Below are 16,832 nucleotides of genomic sequence, written 5' to 3'. Positions count from 1 at the left end.
TAATCTAAACACAATGCCAATTAACAAGTATTTCTTTTGTATATGAAAATGAAAAAAATCCTCAAATCATTTTCATAAAATTTCCTTAAGAAAATATTAGCTTCGGGGCGCCTGGGTGGCTCAGTGGGTTAAGCTGCTGCCTTCGGCTCAGGTCATGATCTCAGGGTCCTGGGATCGAGCCTCACATCGGGTTCTCTGCTCGGTGGGGAGCCTGCTTCCTCCTCTCTCTGCCTGCCTCTCTGCCTGCTTGCGATCTCTCTCTGTCAAATAAATAAAATGTTTTAAAAATATATATATTAGCTTCCAGGGGCAGCTGGGTGACTTGGTTAAGCACCTGCCTTGGGCTCAGGCTCTCTGTTTAGTGGGTAGCCTGCTTCTCCCTCCACCTCTGCTCCTCCTTCTTACTCTCCACCTGCTCCTTCTCTCTCTTTCTCATTCACTCTTTCTCTCAAATAAATAAAATCTTTGAAAAAAATAAAGTCAACCATTCTATTGTTGTTATTTAAAAAAAGAGAGAAGAAGAAAATATCAGCTGCTAAATATATTTCAGTTTGCCATTTCTGCAATGAGGAAGATAAAAGAAAAACAACACGTGATTATGGAAGCAATCATTTGAATTCTTGGGGAGAAGTTTCTAGCTTACCATAGTATCTGGCAGCACTACAGTTCTGTCATGATCCTCTTGGTAATAGCACATTCCATATATCCCTTTCCATGATATATGATTTCAGATGTGAAATGCATTATAGAGAAGAGTGGGGAATGGGTGCAATGTAGATTTTAAACACAGTTATTTCACTTAGTTTACTATATTTTTCAGGCAAATTTTTTTTTTTTTAGCTTGAATTATCTGACTGATGGTTTAGGGAAAAAAGCATTAGTTTTAGAACCAGAAGATCTTGGTTGACATCCTGTATCCAAATAAAAAATAGTGATGCTGTCATCTGACTCTCAGCTTTGTTGAGATAACAGTAAGGATAAGCTCTGTAATACATAAGAATAATAGGTGTTTGATGCATTTTTTTCCCCAATTTCTTGTCTCCACTTCCACTGTGGCCTTTTAAAGTCATTCTTGATAGACTTAATGAGCAATGAACAAATTCAAATAGAAGCAGCAATTCAATTCTTATTCTTTTTGAAGAAGCACCACTCAATGGCATAGAGACATATCACCAGAGAACTCCCATTAGAGTTAGTACTGCAAGAATCCAGTTATCAGGGTTCCAGTAATATGAAATCTTTATTTAGACAGAAATAGTAATCTGATAAATATAAAAAAATTTAGTAGGAACTGATAGCAGTACAGTTGAGAAAATGAAGAACACTATATGCTGAGTAGAGTGCTTTGCATGTTTCACTCTTTCTTCTTTTTAAATTATTAAAATAAGGTAATCATCTGAGAATTATTTGAAAAATACAAAACACGAAGAGCAAATTACAAAGTATAATAAACTAACATCTCTTTCTGCCACCAAAAAAAAAAAAAAAAAAAGTCTTTGTTCATAATATTGACTCTGGCTAGAATCCTCTCTCCTGTCATGGTGAACTTCTTGTACATGCTTGTACATGCTTGTTCATTTACCAGGGTTATCCTCCATCATTGCTTTTGCAAGCCTGACTTCTGGGTACCACATCTCCTTGTGCAGATTTCTAATGTAATTTTTGGAATTAATTTGCTATATTTATATTCTTTAATTATACTGCTTCTTTTGGGAAATAAACCCCTATTTTAAAAAGAACCATTATTACTCTCTCATCTTAGAGGTATGGATTTTGTAGAATTCTTGCCACAGAGAAGGCAGTAATGAGTTTTGGTGAGTTTGAATGAATCAGAGTGTTGCTTACAGGCCAAAGTATTATTAAAAAAAAAAAGAATTATTGGTTTTTTTCATTCTCTATCTTAAAAATACACAAAAAAGTGTTTCTCAGATGGATCCCCAACAAACATATTACTGTTTAAAAAACAGCTAGTAATACAAAGTTTAATATAATACAGACTTTAATTTCCATGACTAAACAACATGATATTCCCAGTAGATGGCAGCATAGGATAGAGTAAGTTTGTGAACACAGGCATATTAGGTATGCTGTGTCCTAGGACATTGAGTCCTGGGGCTGGTTTCACAGAAATGAGAAAGGGAGAAAACATACTTTTGCAAACAAGAATCCATCAACAACAGTAGTAGTAAAAATAGCACTACTTATATAAGTCAGTGAGAAGAATTCTGATTACTTTGTTGAATTTTGGTAGCTGTTGAAATTGGTTATTATATGACTACACGCTCAATCAGGGCATGTCTGGACAAAGCAAGATCAAGAAATTAGACCAGATGCCAACAGGGTCAGTTGAAATACTGTGACCTTGTTTTCCTAAGTAAATAATATAATGTATTTCCAATGATACATAAATGGATGACAATTTGATTATGTCTTAATCACCTAGCTATTTTTAGCTCATTAAGACAAAATATTCCTACCAAACTTATTTGGGAAGAATGCCACTGCTATAAAAAAAACATTAAAAAAAGAGACCCCAGCCTAAACCTGTTAAGTTTGTGTCCTTCCTTCCTACAAATATTTATTGAACACTTACTATATCCCAAGAAATATGCATCAGAATCACTATATAAAGGAAATATAAAACCTTAAAAAAAAAAAAACCTTTAAACTGAAAAGGGTAAGAGTAGCATTTATTTAATGGCCACCATGGTTGATGCTAAGCCTTTTAGCTGTATTATTTCAGTTTCCCCTAATTCTAATCCTAAAAGAAAGATGTTCACTGCTTCCAATTTATAATTGCACCCTGCTGCCCAGGGAGGTTCTGTATATTATCTAAAGTTGTACAGCTACTAAATGGTAGAACTCTACCATTGAGCGTGTCTCTAAAGATAGCGTTCTTTCTACTAGACAATACCTACCTCCCAAGAAATTGAAGATATTGTGAGAGTTTTGAGAAAAATGAATGTCTATAGCATATAAAGATTTGTGTAGGGTTTTATTGTTGTTATTTGGTTTTTTGTTTGTTTTGGGGTTTTGTTTGTTTGTTTTTGTTTTTTGGGTTTTTTGGTCATGAGCATTGAATTGTATAGATCCAATTAAAGGTATCTGAAAATTGCTTAAAGGTTACTTGAAAAGATCATCCTTACTCCTTGTACTTGGTTTACTTGACAGATATGGGTAGATTTCCTAGTTTCTTTATTCTTGGTCTTTTCTTCTCTCTCTTTCAGGTATACACACTAAAAATATCTAATTCCTTTATTTTAAAAAAAGCCACACCATTTAAAAAAATATGTTAAAGTCTAAGACAAATCGGGATATAACATTTCCCCCACCAGGAATTATATTAAAAAAGCAAAATGTTTCTGTGAGAACTAAATATAATATTACTGACTTGTATTTTTATAACATGTTTATTACAAACCTTCACATCTCTTGTTTTATTTGATCCTTGCAATATCTTTTGTACAATATATACAACTATTCTAATCCCTTAGATATTCCATGTGCACAGTAAATATTTGAATATGTGTTATATGTAGGCTTGGCTCTCTCAATTAAATACTCTTTCAACTGATGTTCAACATAATTTTTAAAAACTGAATTTGAGGGTTAGCTTTTGACACTCTCAGTGCTTCCATAGTTTCTTACACTATCACATTATGTTTTAACTGATTTTTGACTTTTTGGAGTCCCCAGTAGATATAATCATGAGGACAAAGACATTCACTCTTGCCTTACTTCTTGCAATAGTGACCTAAATGGCCTTGTTGCCCTGTTTTCTCCTCTACTCCTCCTGTCTCTACTCTGCTAATATAGTTTTAATCCTGCAACTATTCATTTACAACTCCCAGGAATCTAAATTGGCTTTGAATTATCTACAAAACAAATTCTAAAATCCATAACATTGACTCTAGACCTGTTTCAGTCTACCTTCTTGTGCTTACCTCTGACCAACCCTTCTCACATGGTCCAGACACTTCTAATTTTTCTCCTTTCAAGAAAAGACCATGTACTCTTGCACATTTATTCCTTAATTTACACCATTTCTAAATATCTTTGTTTCTTGTTCTACCCATTAAAGGGCTACATAAATTACAAAAATCTCTTCCCAGAGTATCCCATATTCTCTAAGTCAGACTTTATGATGTGTTCATATAATGATGATTGTTTATTCTTGCTTTATAATACTTGTCATAATGACATATAACTTGATTTATTGGAAATACATCTACATGGCTATTTGTAGGTATTTGCATGGTGTGAGTCCTGCCAACCTCTTCACTTTATTTCACAATTTTCTCTAACTTACCACACCAGAAGATTGCTGAGACTTCTACCATTTCACTATCTTTTTGCCAGTCTTCTTGGTCCTAGCATTTACTAAGTTTGACTTTGGGTAAGTTATTTGAACTCATATCAGGAGTATATGTGTATCTGTGTAAAGTATAGTATAATATATATGTGTATAGATAAATTGATAAACAAATTTCATGACTAGCTATAAAATTTTGTTAATACATTAATGGAATTATTTTCTTATAAGAAAAATCATTAAAATTTTATTTAATTATTTCATCCAAGAATTTCCAGAACTTATTTTAGGTCATGTATATATTATTATGCAAAGTATTCTCTTTTTATAGTTATACTTTAAATCTAGATTGCAACATTTTTTTTTAACCAGCTTTTGGGCTTGCTTAAGCAGAAACCATGAAGATACTCTTATAGTTGATCAAACAGTTACTCCTCTTTGTCACGAACATGAGGAGTGATGAAATAAATGGCTAAGGATTGACAGGACACTGGACTACATATGTCATCAGACGTTTATCTCACCATTCGGTAAATCACCAGTGAAAACAAAAGAATTTCTCATCTGTTATTTGATCATGTACCAAGCTTCTTACATCTGTGTGCAGTTAATTTGGTTTGATTCATAACCTTAATTACTTAACTTGTTATATTTTACAGGAAAGACAATAATAATATTCTCCCTGTCCTGAAATCTTTCATCAGTGGGTATTAGAGTCACAGCAGATGTGTAAGGCTATAACCTAGCAGAGTACAATTTATGTATTTCTGCTGACTTTCCAATTATTTCATTTAACTCTCATTGAAGATAGTTTTTAAAAGTCTACAAATAAGAAACTCTGCTTTAAGTTTATAAAAAGTTTCTTCTCGTGCAGTGCTTCAAAGATTTAAAATCAAATAGAAACCAGATTTCTATAGAAAATAGTGTTTAGTGCTGAAACACTGAAACTTTAATTAGAAATGCCCATTTTTCTCATTTGCCAAATTTTTAAATGAAAATTAATAAAATATTAGAAATATTTTTAAAAATATTTGTATTATAAATAAAACATGAAAACTTGTTTTGTTTTGTTTTTCTCTTAGAGGGAACTGCAAATGAGAAGTAGAGTATAGTGAAGGAAAAATCATTTTTTTTCTCCCCTCCTAGGTTCTTGGCTGAGGACCCCCTGTGATAAAAGACAGATTTACAACAAAAACAACAACAACAAAACCCAGAAGTTTAATAACATGTATACCTCCTGTATACATGAGAAATACCCAGAAAAACTGAGTAATTCTCCAAAATGGCCCAAGCCACCACCTTAAATACCATCTCCAGTTTAAGACAAAAGATGATGTGGTTGGAGTGGAGTGTAAAGAGAAGCCAGTTATGAGACATTGCCAGAAAAAGCAGTAAACAAGGGTAAGGCAGATTTAAGTCAGTTGCTTTTCCACTGATAAAGAGTTTATAGAGAAATTCAGTGATCTTCGTATGGTAAATAGAGAGATAGATAACCTTACAAACTGACATTTTCCTTATAAATGTCCCTTGCAAAAAATTAATTTCTATTCTGTTTTCAAAGCTTTCTCCATGTCAACTGATTCCTAAAAATAATCAGCCTAGGGGCACCTGTGTGGCTCAGTGGGTTAAAGCCTCTGCCTTCCGCCCAGGTCATGATCCCAGGGTCCTAGGATCAAGCCCAGCATCGGACTCTCTGCTCAGCAGGGAACCTACTTCTCTTCCTCTCTCTGCCTGCCTCTCTGCCTACTTGTGATCTCTGTCTGTCAGATAAATAAATAAAAAATCTTAAAAAAAAAAAATCAGCCTAAAGTAAAATAATTCTTATGCCAAAGAGGCATGTTTGGGGTGGTAAATTCTGTTGTGCTTCAAGAGGTTTGAACATCATTTCAGCCTTCATTTAATGCCAAATCTTTTCAAACAGTCTTTTTCCATGTTTTCATCAATTAATAAACATTTATAAAATAACTAATATAATGCTATACTTACTAGTCATCTCCTATTTTCTGAGCATTGCACTAGGCGAGGCTTCTGTAGTAACTTTTAATAATCCCCGTTGGCAGATAAGAAATTGAGGTTCAGAGGTGGTACATAACTCAGCCCAGTTTCACAGCTGTTAAAAAACAAAATTCAAAGTAAATTTAAAGATCAAATTGGCTTTATTCAATGATTCATCAATCTAGAAGCATCCCATCTAGCAACAGAGACGAGCTCCAAGGAGCTGTACAAAATGGAAGGCTTTTATAGGCAGATAGGATCACGGACAAGAAAATATATGTTTACCTAAACTTTCTTTGGGAAATAGAAGGGGTCTGTCAGGCAGATTAATTCACTAGTGCTGACCAGAATATTCAAGACTGACCAGTTATGATTACATAACTGGAAAGGAAACTGCATTAGGTTGGATGTTAAGCCTTGGTTTGCTGGTGTGGAGCTTAGCACAAATTACTCCATTTTGGGCCTGTTGTTTTTTTTTTTTAACACAGTTATGAAGTGGGAAGACCTGGGACTCAAACCAAGATCTGTCTCATTCCTAAGACTACATACTTTCTATTCCGCAACTAGGACCTTAAGACTATTTGCTGTCCATGTTAAAATTCTGACAGAATTTACATGAAATTATATTATTATATTTCATTTCAAAGTTCCATTTGAAAATCTTTTTTTCTTTTAATTAGAAGACCTGGTCACATTAAGAATAAATGAGTATGGTGAGAATTTAGTAATATTGCTAATGTGTTTTCTGAATATGAAGTTATTATAAAAAATAACTTCTTTTTTAAACTATGATATTACTCCTAGAACTTCCTATGCATTCTCATATATGAGGTACTAGTGAAATTAGTAAATGCTATAATATTAGAACAAATGCTGAAAATAAGAAAAAGACATGAAAATATTATTTAAAAATATAACAACAGAAATTTAAAGTAATTAACAGCACTACTTGATTTTCCTGGAATGAAACACAGGGCCACTAGCTAAAAGACATTATTTAGGAAAGTAAAACAAAATGAAAACATTTCCTAAGTCTCTTTAATTAGTGATATTCTCACTTTGATTACCCATATTATTACTCTTGAAGGTCGTGTTACTTTCCTTATATTTTGTAAAATATTATTTAATATTTTAATGTTAAAATTTAAAATGTTTAAATTATTAAAATTTAATATATTTAATAATGTATTTAAATTATTGGTTTCTATTTTGTAAATAACTTTTTAAAATAAATGAACTCTGCTTGACTTATTTCACTAAGCATGATACGCTCTAGTTCCATCCATGTTGTCGCAAATGGCAAGATTTCATTTCTTTTGATGGCTGCATAGTATTCCATTGTGTATATATACCACATCTTCTTGATCCATTCATCTGTTGATGGACATCTAGGTTCTTTCCATAGTTTGGGTACACTAATAACAATTATTTTCCTTAAAAATAAATACTTGGTCTTCCGCAAAGTAGCTCAGAAAGATTTAGTCATGTGCTTTAGGCAATAGAACAGTCAAATAAAATCAGAAAAGAAAATCATATACCAAATATCCAGGATGAATTTGTTTATGAAGAGATAGGCAAAGTTATGCCATACTGGTTTTCCATATCTCTGTCTACACCTTTTTAAATAAGCTCTTCTGTAAATCTTCTGTTACTTTGTACATGTACAACTGGTTCTTAACTAAACAGAAAGACTGAGAAATAAATAAATGTAAAATGTGATTCTCACTATTAATAGAGTGATTTTCTTATAGGGTATATAAATATAACACTTAAAACACATGGAAAAAAATTCCCAAACACTTGCATAACCATGTCACTTCTCAACAGGAAAGAAAAAAATGCAGTGTTTTGAGGGTCACTAAAAGAATTTATTCCTGAGCAACATCTGAAGAAAGGAGAGTGACTTAGCCACCTAGTTCCCCTGTCTGCTACTTAAGAAGAAAAATTGTATGGTTTATAGTTAGAGGCTGAATAGCAGAATGACTTGAGAAATGAAGCAAAGGTTTTCATTTTCCCCATAGGTTCAAGGGAACTTATATTGCTGTCCCCCTCAGGGGTATACATATATCATATCTCATAATACACCTTCCTGCATGTTTTGTAAGAGCGGATAAAAATAGGCATGCTTTCCTGTTATGTGTTTCTTCACACTCTCTCCACTTCTGGCCTACCATAAAGGTATTTTATTATATTCATCATTGTCAACCCATTACATCAAGGCTTTTTTACTGATGTATTTTTAAGAATAATTTAAAATAAGACAAATGAACTTGTTATAATTCTGTTACTGCATTTAAAATGTTATAATTTAATACACTTTTTTTCTGTTCTTACAAAAATAATGCTGAATATCTGAGAGGGCTTTTTCTTTCTTTTTTCCTTATAAGGGGTACATGGATTAATCAAGTTTAAGAAATACAGGAATACTGCAATAGTAGAACAAATGTAGGATCTGAAAACAGGTCTGGGCTGAAATTATGACTGTCAGTTAAATTGGGGAACTTCTAGCATTCAGTAAACAATCAATTAGTGACCACACTTACCAACACTACTGTGTCATTATTTCTTCATATTAGAAAAAAAAAAAAAAAAAAAGAAAAAAAGAAAAGTCAAAGAAGATAAATTTAATTTGGGTGGAAGATTTTGGGTGATTATAGAAATATCAATGATGGGCTCTATTTCCCAGGCATACAGGGCATAGTGGTTGTTAAGGCATAGCTCACAACAAGTAATATATATTTCCCTAGTTTCTTCAGTGATACTTGACTCAGGTGAGTAGAACATGCCAGTGGCTTCTACTGATACCTTGACCTATAAAAATTTGCCTAGAATGATTTTTAAGATGAAGGTTAAGAAAGTAAAGTAAATGCTCTTTCATTTTTTTGGTGGCTAGCCTTTTGCTTATCATACATAAGTATTTGCTAATCTTAATTGTTCTTTCTATACACTTTAAATTTCTTCTACTTTGGGAAAATTATAAGGAAAAAGATAGACAAATTACATACAGTAGTGTGCTGATAAACTACCTCTTAAAAAGAAAAAAAAAATCCTGTTATTTACCAAATTCCATAGTGTTAATATTCCCGCCATGACAGATTTCAAGCTATAAAAGGCTAAACAACCAGCTGACAAAACTTCCGAATGATTAACAATACTCTTATTGACTTTGAATGAGCAGCACCCCATTGTTCCAAATTATCAGCTGAGAACAAATTTCTAGACATATTTGATTGCAAACTACCTTGTGAGGTGTAATGCTAGTAAAAGATTGGTCTTCAATGAGTCAAATCAGCCTTGGGATAATAATATGCCTCTGCAGTGAACACAATAGTGTAGAAAACATGTAAAGTTGTAAAGACATAACCTCTCTCCTTTAAGCACATGTCTCTAAGCAGCCATATCTTTCAGATTAGTTTTCCAAAATTCAGATTAAGTCCAAAGCATATAATGCCTTTTTCAAGTTCTTCATTGGTGGGTTAAAAATCTTTTTTATTATTCTGTTACACATCATGAAACATGGATGGGTAACTAGAATGAATGGATGAGAAGATTGGACAGAGTTATTTATAGAAACTTTCTCCCTTGTATTCTTTTACCCATGCATTGTTTAGTGTTGAAATCAGAGCAAAGATATGGCTATAAATTAATGTGATTTATAGATATTAATTCTGGGCTTTTTACTATGGAACTCAATTTGCTGCATATGATAGTTTCAGGAATTTTGATTCATAATCCCTTGGGGATTACATTTGCAGGAAATGGTGTCTAGCCAGTTACCTCATTGTCTCTTTCGCCAATCTGAACTTAAATTGAACAAGTTAATTCAGTTTCTGAAATATGAGTTAGTTGGTCTCTCTCTACCTGCCCTGAGATGGACCTCTGAGTAGGCAGGTATGGGTTCAAAGATGAACGTTAATCAGGAGACAATTTACAGTTCTGTTTATTTTACTTAGTCTGGGGTTGGGTTTACTTATTAGCTTCTTTGACTAAGTCTTTCTACATTTAAGATAAAAGTATTTCTTCTTATTTTCTTTTCTAAGCTTCAAGGTATTATTTATTTATTATAATGTCTATAAGAAAATGGCAAGTATTAACATATATAAGAAATATGTAAAGTTTTCTATGTATTTATTTTAGTGGTTTATATTGCTTTGTTTACTTCAAAATAATAGAAATATGTTTTGCTCATAATTTCTTTTTTTTTTTTTTTTTTTTACAAATTCAGAAGCAGGAATAAACTCTTAGTTTTACTCAGGTTTTCTAAATCTGGGTTCCATGGATGGGTTATACAAGCCTGTAAAATTATATATAAAAGTGCATGCACATACACATGTGCACATTGTTCTGGAGAGAGAAACCATAGCTTTCATCAGATTCTGCAACAATTCATGAATCCTCCCTGCCCCCAGTTAAGAATGAACACATATCTTTTGCATAACATACAACATTGGTCCTTTCACTTATCAGCTACCAAACTTGGCATTTTAAAAGAGGCAGAAGTCTTTATTGAATGTCTTCACTAGATTACAATTTATGAGATGCCCTGCATTTTTTCTAGAGTTTTGAATAATTTTTTGTTTAAAAATCTGTATTTATAGTAAATTTCATGCTGGTGGTGTCTCTTATAATAGAATAAATGAAACAAGATGGGATTGGGAGGGAGACAAACCATAAGTGACTCTTAATCTCACAAAACAAACTGAGGGTTGCTGGGGGGAGGGGGTTTGGGAGAAGGGGGGTGGGATTATGGACATTGGGGAGGGTATGTGCTTTGGTGAGTGCTGTGAAGTGTGTAAACCTGGTGATTCACAGACCTGTACCCCTGGGGATAAAAATATATGTTTATAAAAAATAAAAAATTAATTAAAAAAATAATATTTATAATATGATTAGATTTAATTTTAATTACTTTGCATCTTTTTATCTTCAGGCCTTAATTTATTTATTACTCATAGATACACATTGCTAGCATTCTGGCTTCAAGAATTTTCTATTTCTATTTGTGTAATGGATTTTATAGTTATATAGTTACATTTTAGAAGTAGATAAAATTCTGGCAGTGTATTCTACCCACTTAGAAATGTTTTTAAGTTTTTATATCTCATTCAACATTCTAGCTGAAAGATCTGGCTTTAAAAAAAAATGTAGTGGAATATTAATGGGTAAATCCTGAGAGAAATTCTCCTTCCTATCATATATTGTAATACACAAATTCCAAACACAATAAATGGTGAATATTATAGATTATGTATATTTCAGATCTAGCATTTCACTTCCACATGAAGTGTCACTGCCTTTTTAAGACCTAAGTCTTTTATCTGGATTAAAGAAGATAAGATCCTAAATGATTTCATGGGCACTGCTTTCTTTATTCTCCAATCTTTTCTTCATGTATTCTAAATTACTTACACCTTGGAATATATCTGATCATCTTATCACCCTTTTCTTTTTCTCTTCTTTTCTTTTTTTTTAAGATTTTATTTGACAGGGAGAGAGAGAGAGAGAGAATGAACAAGCAGGGGGAGTGGCTGGCAGGGGGAAAAGTAGGCTCTCAGTTGCGCAGGGAGCTGGATGTGGGGACTTGATCCCAGGACCCTGGGATCATGACCTGATCTGAAAGCAGATGTTTCAACCAACTGAGACACTCAGGTGCCCCGTATCACTCATTCCTTGTAAAACTTTTTGGGCCTTTCTGATTAGAAGATAAAGTCCATATTCTTTAGGTTAATATTAGAGATCTTTAAATTTTTTGTATTAGTAGTCTACTACTTTCTTGAACCCATTTTTTTAATTATTTAAGCCACTTCAAGATGGATATTCTATTTTTAAAAGATTTTATTTATTTCTTTGACAGAGGGAGAGATCACAAATAAGCAGGCACAGGGAATGGGGGGATGTTGCGGGGGCGGGGGGGAACCAGGCTCCCCGCTGAGCAGAGAGCCTGATGCGGCACTTGATCCCAGGACTCTGAGATCATGCCCTGAGCTGAAGGCAGAGGCTTAACCCACTGAGCCACCCAGGTGCCCCTAGATATTCCATTATTTACAACAAGATTTTCCCTGATTTATTTAGCTTTGTACTTCAACTATCACAAGGCTTGGTCGTGCGACTGACTCAATAATCTAAAGACATAGGTGATCTTTACTGGAAATTTCGTAACATACTCAAATACAAATAATAGCCAGTCAATAATACATTAAGCCTATAGATATATTATCTTTTTTAAAAACCTATCTTAAAATATGCAGGTGTTTTTGTCTGCTTGCGCTCAAGAACATGGAAGTTATAAGTTGTTTAGGTATCATTTCTCCTTCCTGCACAGTGGGCGGACTGAACTGTAGAAGTTCTAAGGTTACTTCTGGCTTGGTAATACTTTTTGCAAAGAGAAGCATATATATCTCCCTGTAGAGATGTGTGTATTATGTATGTACACTTGGAAGCATAAAAGCTGACATGGCTTATGGAAAATAGCAAAGACCATTTGCCACAAACTTTGGAAGTAAATTCTTAAGTCAAACATTTGTAATGATTTCTAGGCAACATTAATTGGTTTGCCTCTTTTAGTAAGTCTCATGTAGTTTGTCAAGAGAATTACATGGATTAGTTTCACTCAACTACAAATCTGAAACTCCTTTCATGTCTTGCTACAGAATTTGTTTATTCTATTATGCTTTGTTTCAAGCCTTCTGTTTTGCTAGATTTTGCTTTATTAATCAGAAATTTAGATGATAAAAATCACTGTTTTGGTATAAATTAGATTTTTTTTCCCACCATGCAACAGGCTCAAATGATCTGCCCCAAAGAAGCAAGATCCAGTAGAGAAGATTAACTCAGAATAGGTAGATGATGTTTGTGTTGAGTCAGAAATAAAAAGCAAAATATTTTAATGGTTAGAATGCTGCTACAACCACTTAAGATACTACTGATGTTGTAGATTGGTCTTGGGTAATATTTCTTGACCTATAAAATGATTTGAGTATATATTTGTAGAATGTGAAAGTTGTATGGTCACATAACCCGAGGTAAAGGTAAAGGTAAGAGCTAAGAATTAATTTACTGAATGACCAGGAGAACATTTATACTTAAAATAATTTCAGAGCATGACTATATGAAATATGATTAAAAGCTCCAAAGCAGACAGTTTTAATGAAGCTCCAAAAAGAGTTTAGAGTATTTTGATTGTAAAGGGAATTTGGGGAAAAATTTGCAGCATTAAACAGGAATAGCTTAAAAACTGCGTAGGAATTTCAGATTAATTCCCTTTCAATTATTTTACAACTGTTATTTTGTGATACCTAATATACATACAGAGGTATAAAAAAGTAGTACAAGAACTCACCAGAAATCCATAACACAATCTCAGTAATTATCAATTTATTTCCAGTATTATTTAAACTTACACATGGTCTTCTCCACTAACTTATTTCAGATCAAACATTACATAGAAAAATATTCTATTTTATCCATAATAAGAAGTTGTTAATTCTAAAGTACTCAATTTCCAAAAACTTTCCTTATGGCTAGGTTTTTTTTTTTTTTTTTTGGTCTTATTTAAGAAATCTTTCCATACCCTCAAATTATTAAAATAGTATCTTGTATTCTTCCTAAGTTTGTAATTTTGTTCATTTAGTTTTTTAAGAGATTTTATTTTTTTAAGTAATCTCTACATCCAACATTGGGCTTGAATTCACAACCCTGGGATCAAAAGTAACATGTTCAATGAACTGAGCCAGCCAGGGGACCCTAATTTTGTTTATTTTTGCCATTAAAGTCTACAAATTCATCTGGGCTTAATTTGAATTCAGGATCATTCTTTTTTGTCTCTCTCTCTCTCTCTCTCTCTATATATATATATATATATGACTATTGCCCAGTATAATTTATTGAACCTATATCATTCTTTTACCACTGCTCTGTAGTGTCACTTGATATAAACCATGTCTATACATTGTAGATCATTAGCCAGACTTTTTATTCTATTCTCTTGTCTATTTGTCTCCCATGTACCATACCACACTATCTTAATCATTGCATTTTATATTAAATCTTTATTTGTCTTAAGAGAAAGAGAAGTTCTTCCCACCTTGATTTTTTTCCATCAAACATAATGACAGGGTTGTTTATTATACCCTCTTATAATCTTCTTCTTCTTTTTTGGGGGGGGGAAGAGTTGCCATATACAGTAGTTTTCCCTTTTCTTTCTGACATTGATAAAATGTGACTTCACTCCTCACCTTTAGCCTCTTCAAAGTAATATATGGATTTTATTATTGTTTTCAAATAACCAACTTTTGGCTTTATTTTGTATGTTTGCTTTCAATTTCATTAATTTCATTTCTTATCATTTAAAAAAGTCACTTTGAGTTTAAAAAAGTCGTGAGTTTAAAAAGTCTATTTGAGTTTATTATTTTGTTCTTTTTCTAACTTCAAATGAAACATAGTTTTAAATAAGTTTTAAGGAACTAGATATTATTTTTAAATAATAAAATGATATTTGAGATGCAGTTAAAATAGTATTTAGGGGAAAATGTATAGCTTTCAATTCTTTTTAACTTCACTCATCTTGCAGTTTTATTATGTATTTTCATTCATTCATTTATTTAAAAATATTCTTTATTTCTTTAACTTCTAAATACCTGTTTTGATCTCTTGTATAATTTCTTAAAGTTACAGGTAACACTTAGCATGATTTCAATCCCCAGAAATCTGTTTAGATCTGATTTATAAACTAATATATGATCAACTTTTTTATGCATTCATGTGTGCTCAAAAAAATGCATGTTTGATAATTGTTCATTGTTGTGTTTGTATATTTTCTATATCAGTATGGTCAGGATTTAATTTCAGCTATTGTTTTTTTGATTTCTAGATTTTTTAATATGTTTTCAGATATTCTATGTTACTATATAGTCTCTAATAACCTGACCAAATTTAAAACTTGGGATATATATCTCTTGAACTTAATAGGCATAATTATTTTGTGGTTTGTTTTTGAAAACTGTAGTTACTGTATTTCTGTTTATGCTTTGTGTGGTTTTGTTGCTTCTTTGTTATGACATCTTATTTTCTTATGCGCCTAGCTATATTTAATCTTGTGGTGTTCACTAGATTGAAAAAAAAATTGTTATAAATAATTGGAAGCTTAGAATACTGTTATCTTCTCACAGAAAGAATTTACATTTATTTCTGCTAGGCCCTGGGGAGCATTACCAGTCCCACACCACTTTAATCCAATGTTTTGTTTTCTTTGGATCTGTAGTATCCAAATTGTATTATGATGATTTTGTACAGCTAATGCAAAACTTCTTGACTGTGAAATCAAGCAAGGGAGAAATTTTCTATAACTTTTCCAACAAATAACTATTTTAATTCAAACATATCTTAATTGTGTTAGCTCAGTTATATAGAGAACATCATAATAATGTGAGTGAAGGCATGGATATGAATTCCTACTTGGATATTCAAAGTCCACCTGTTTGAAATCAAACAGCATATTCCACACAAAGCCATCCTACACATCATTGATTTTCTCTATATTTCCACATTAACAAAGGTTATGAGGCATTGGGAGTCTGTCTTCTGCTGTGAAACTTAGTAACTTCCTGTCTTCAGTAATCATGCAGAATTCTAATCTTTCTTTTCTTTTAATTTTAATTTATTTTATTTTATTTTCAGTGTTCCAGAATTCATTGTTTAGGAAGAGTGCTCCAGTGCTCCATGCAATACGTGCCCTCCGTAATACCCACAACCAGGCTCACCAAACCTCCTACCCTCCCTCCCCTCCAAAACCCTCAGTTTGTTACTCAGAGTCCACAGTCTCTCATGGTTTGTCTCCCCCTCTGATTTCCTCCATCTCATTTCTCCTCTCCATCTCCCAATGTTCTCTGTGTTATTCCTTATGCTCCACAAGTAAGTGAAACCATATGATAATTGACTCTCTCTGCTTGACTTAGTTCACTCAGCATAATCTCTTCCAGTCCCATCCATGTTGATACAAAAGCTGGGTATTCATCCTTTCTGATGGAGGCATAATACTCCATTGTATATATGGACCATATCTTCTTTATCTATTCGTCTGTTGAAAGGCATCTTGGTTCTTTCCACAGTTTGATGACTGTGGCCATTGCTGCTATGAACATTGGGGTACAGATGGCCCTTTCCACTATATCTCTGTCTTTGGGGTAAATACCCATTAGTGCAATTGCAGGGTCATAGGGTAGCTCTATTTTTAATTTCTTAAGGAATCTCCACACTGTTTTCCAAAGTGACTACACGAACTTGCAATCCCGCCAACATTTTAAGAGGGCTCCACTTTCTCCATATCCTCTCCAGCACTTGTTACTGTCTTGTTAATTTTGGCCATTCTAACTGGTGTAAGGTGATATCTCATTTGGTTTTGATTTGAATCTCCCTGATTGCTAATGATGTTGAACAGTTGTCATATGTCTGTTAGTCATTTGTGTGTTTTCTTTGGAGAAGTGTCTGTTCATGTCTTCTGCCCATTTTTTAACATGATTATCTGTTT

This window comes from Mustela erminea, chromosome 11, assembly GCF_009829155.1.
Source record: "Mustela erminea isolate mMusErm1 chromosome 11, mMusErm1.Pri, whole genome shotgun sequence".
In the NCBI taxonomy this organism is placed as follows: Eukaryota; Metazoa; Chordata; class Mammalia; order Carnivora; family Mustelidae; genus Mustela; species Mustela erminea.
The sequence above is the reverse complement of the archived record's forward strand: the minus strand, read 5'-3'. Positions refer to the sequence as shown.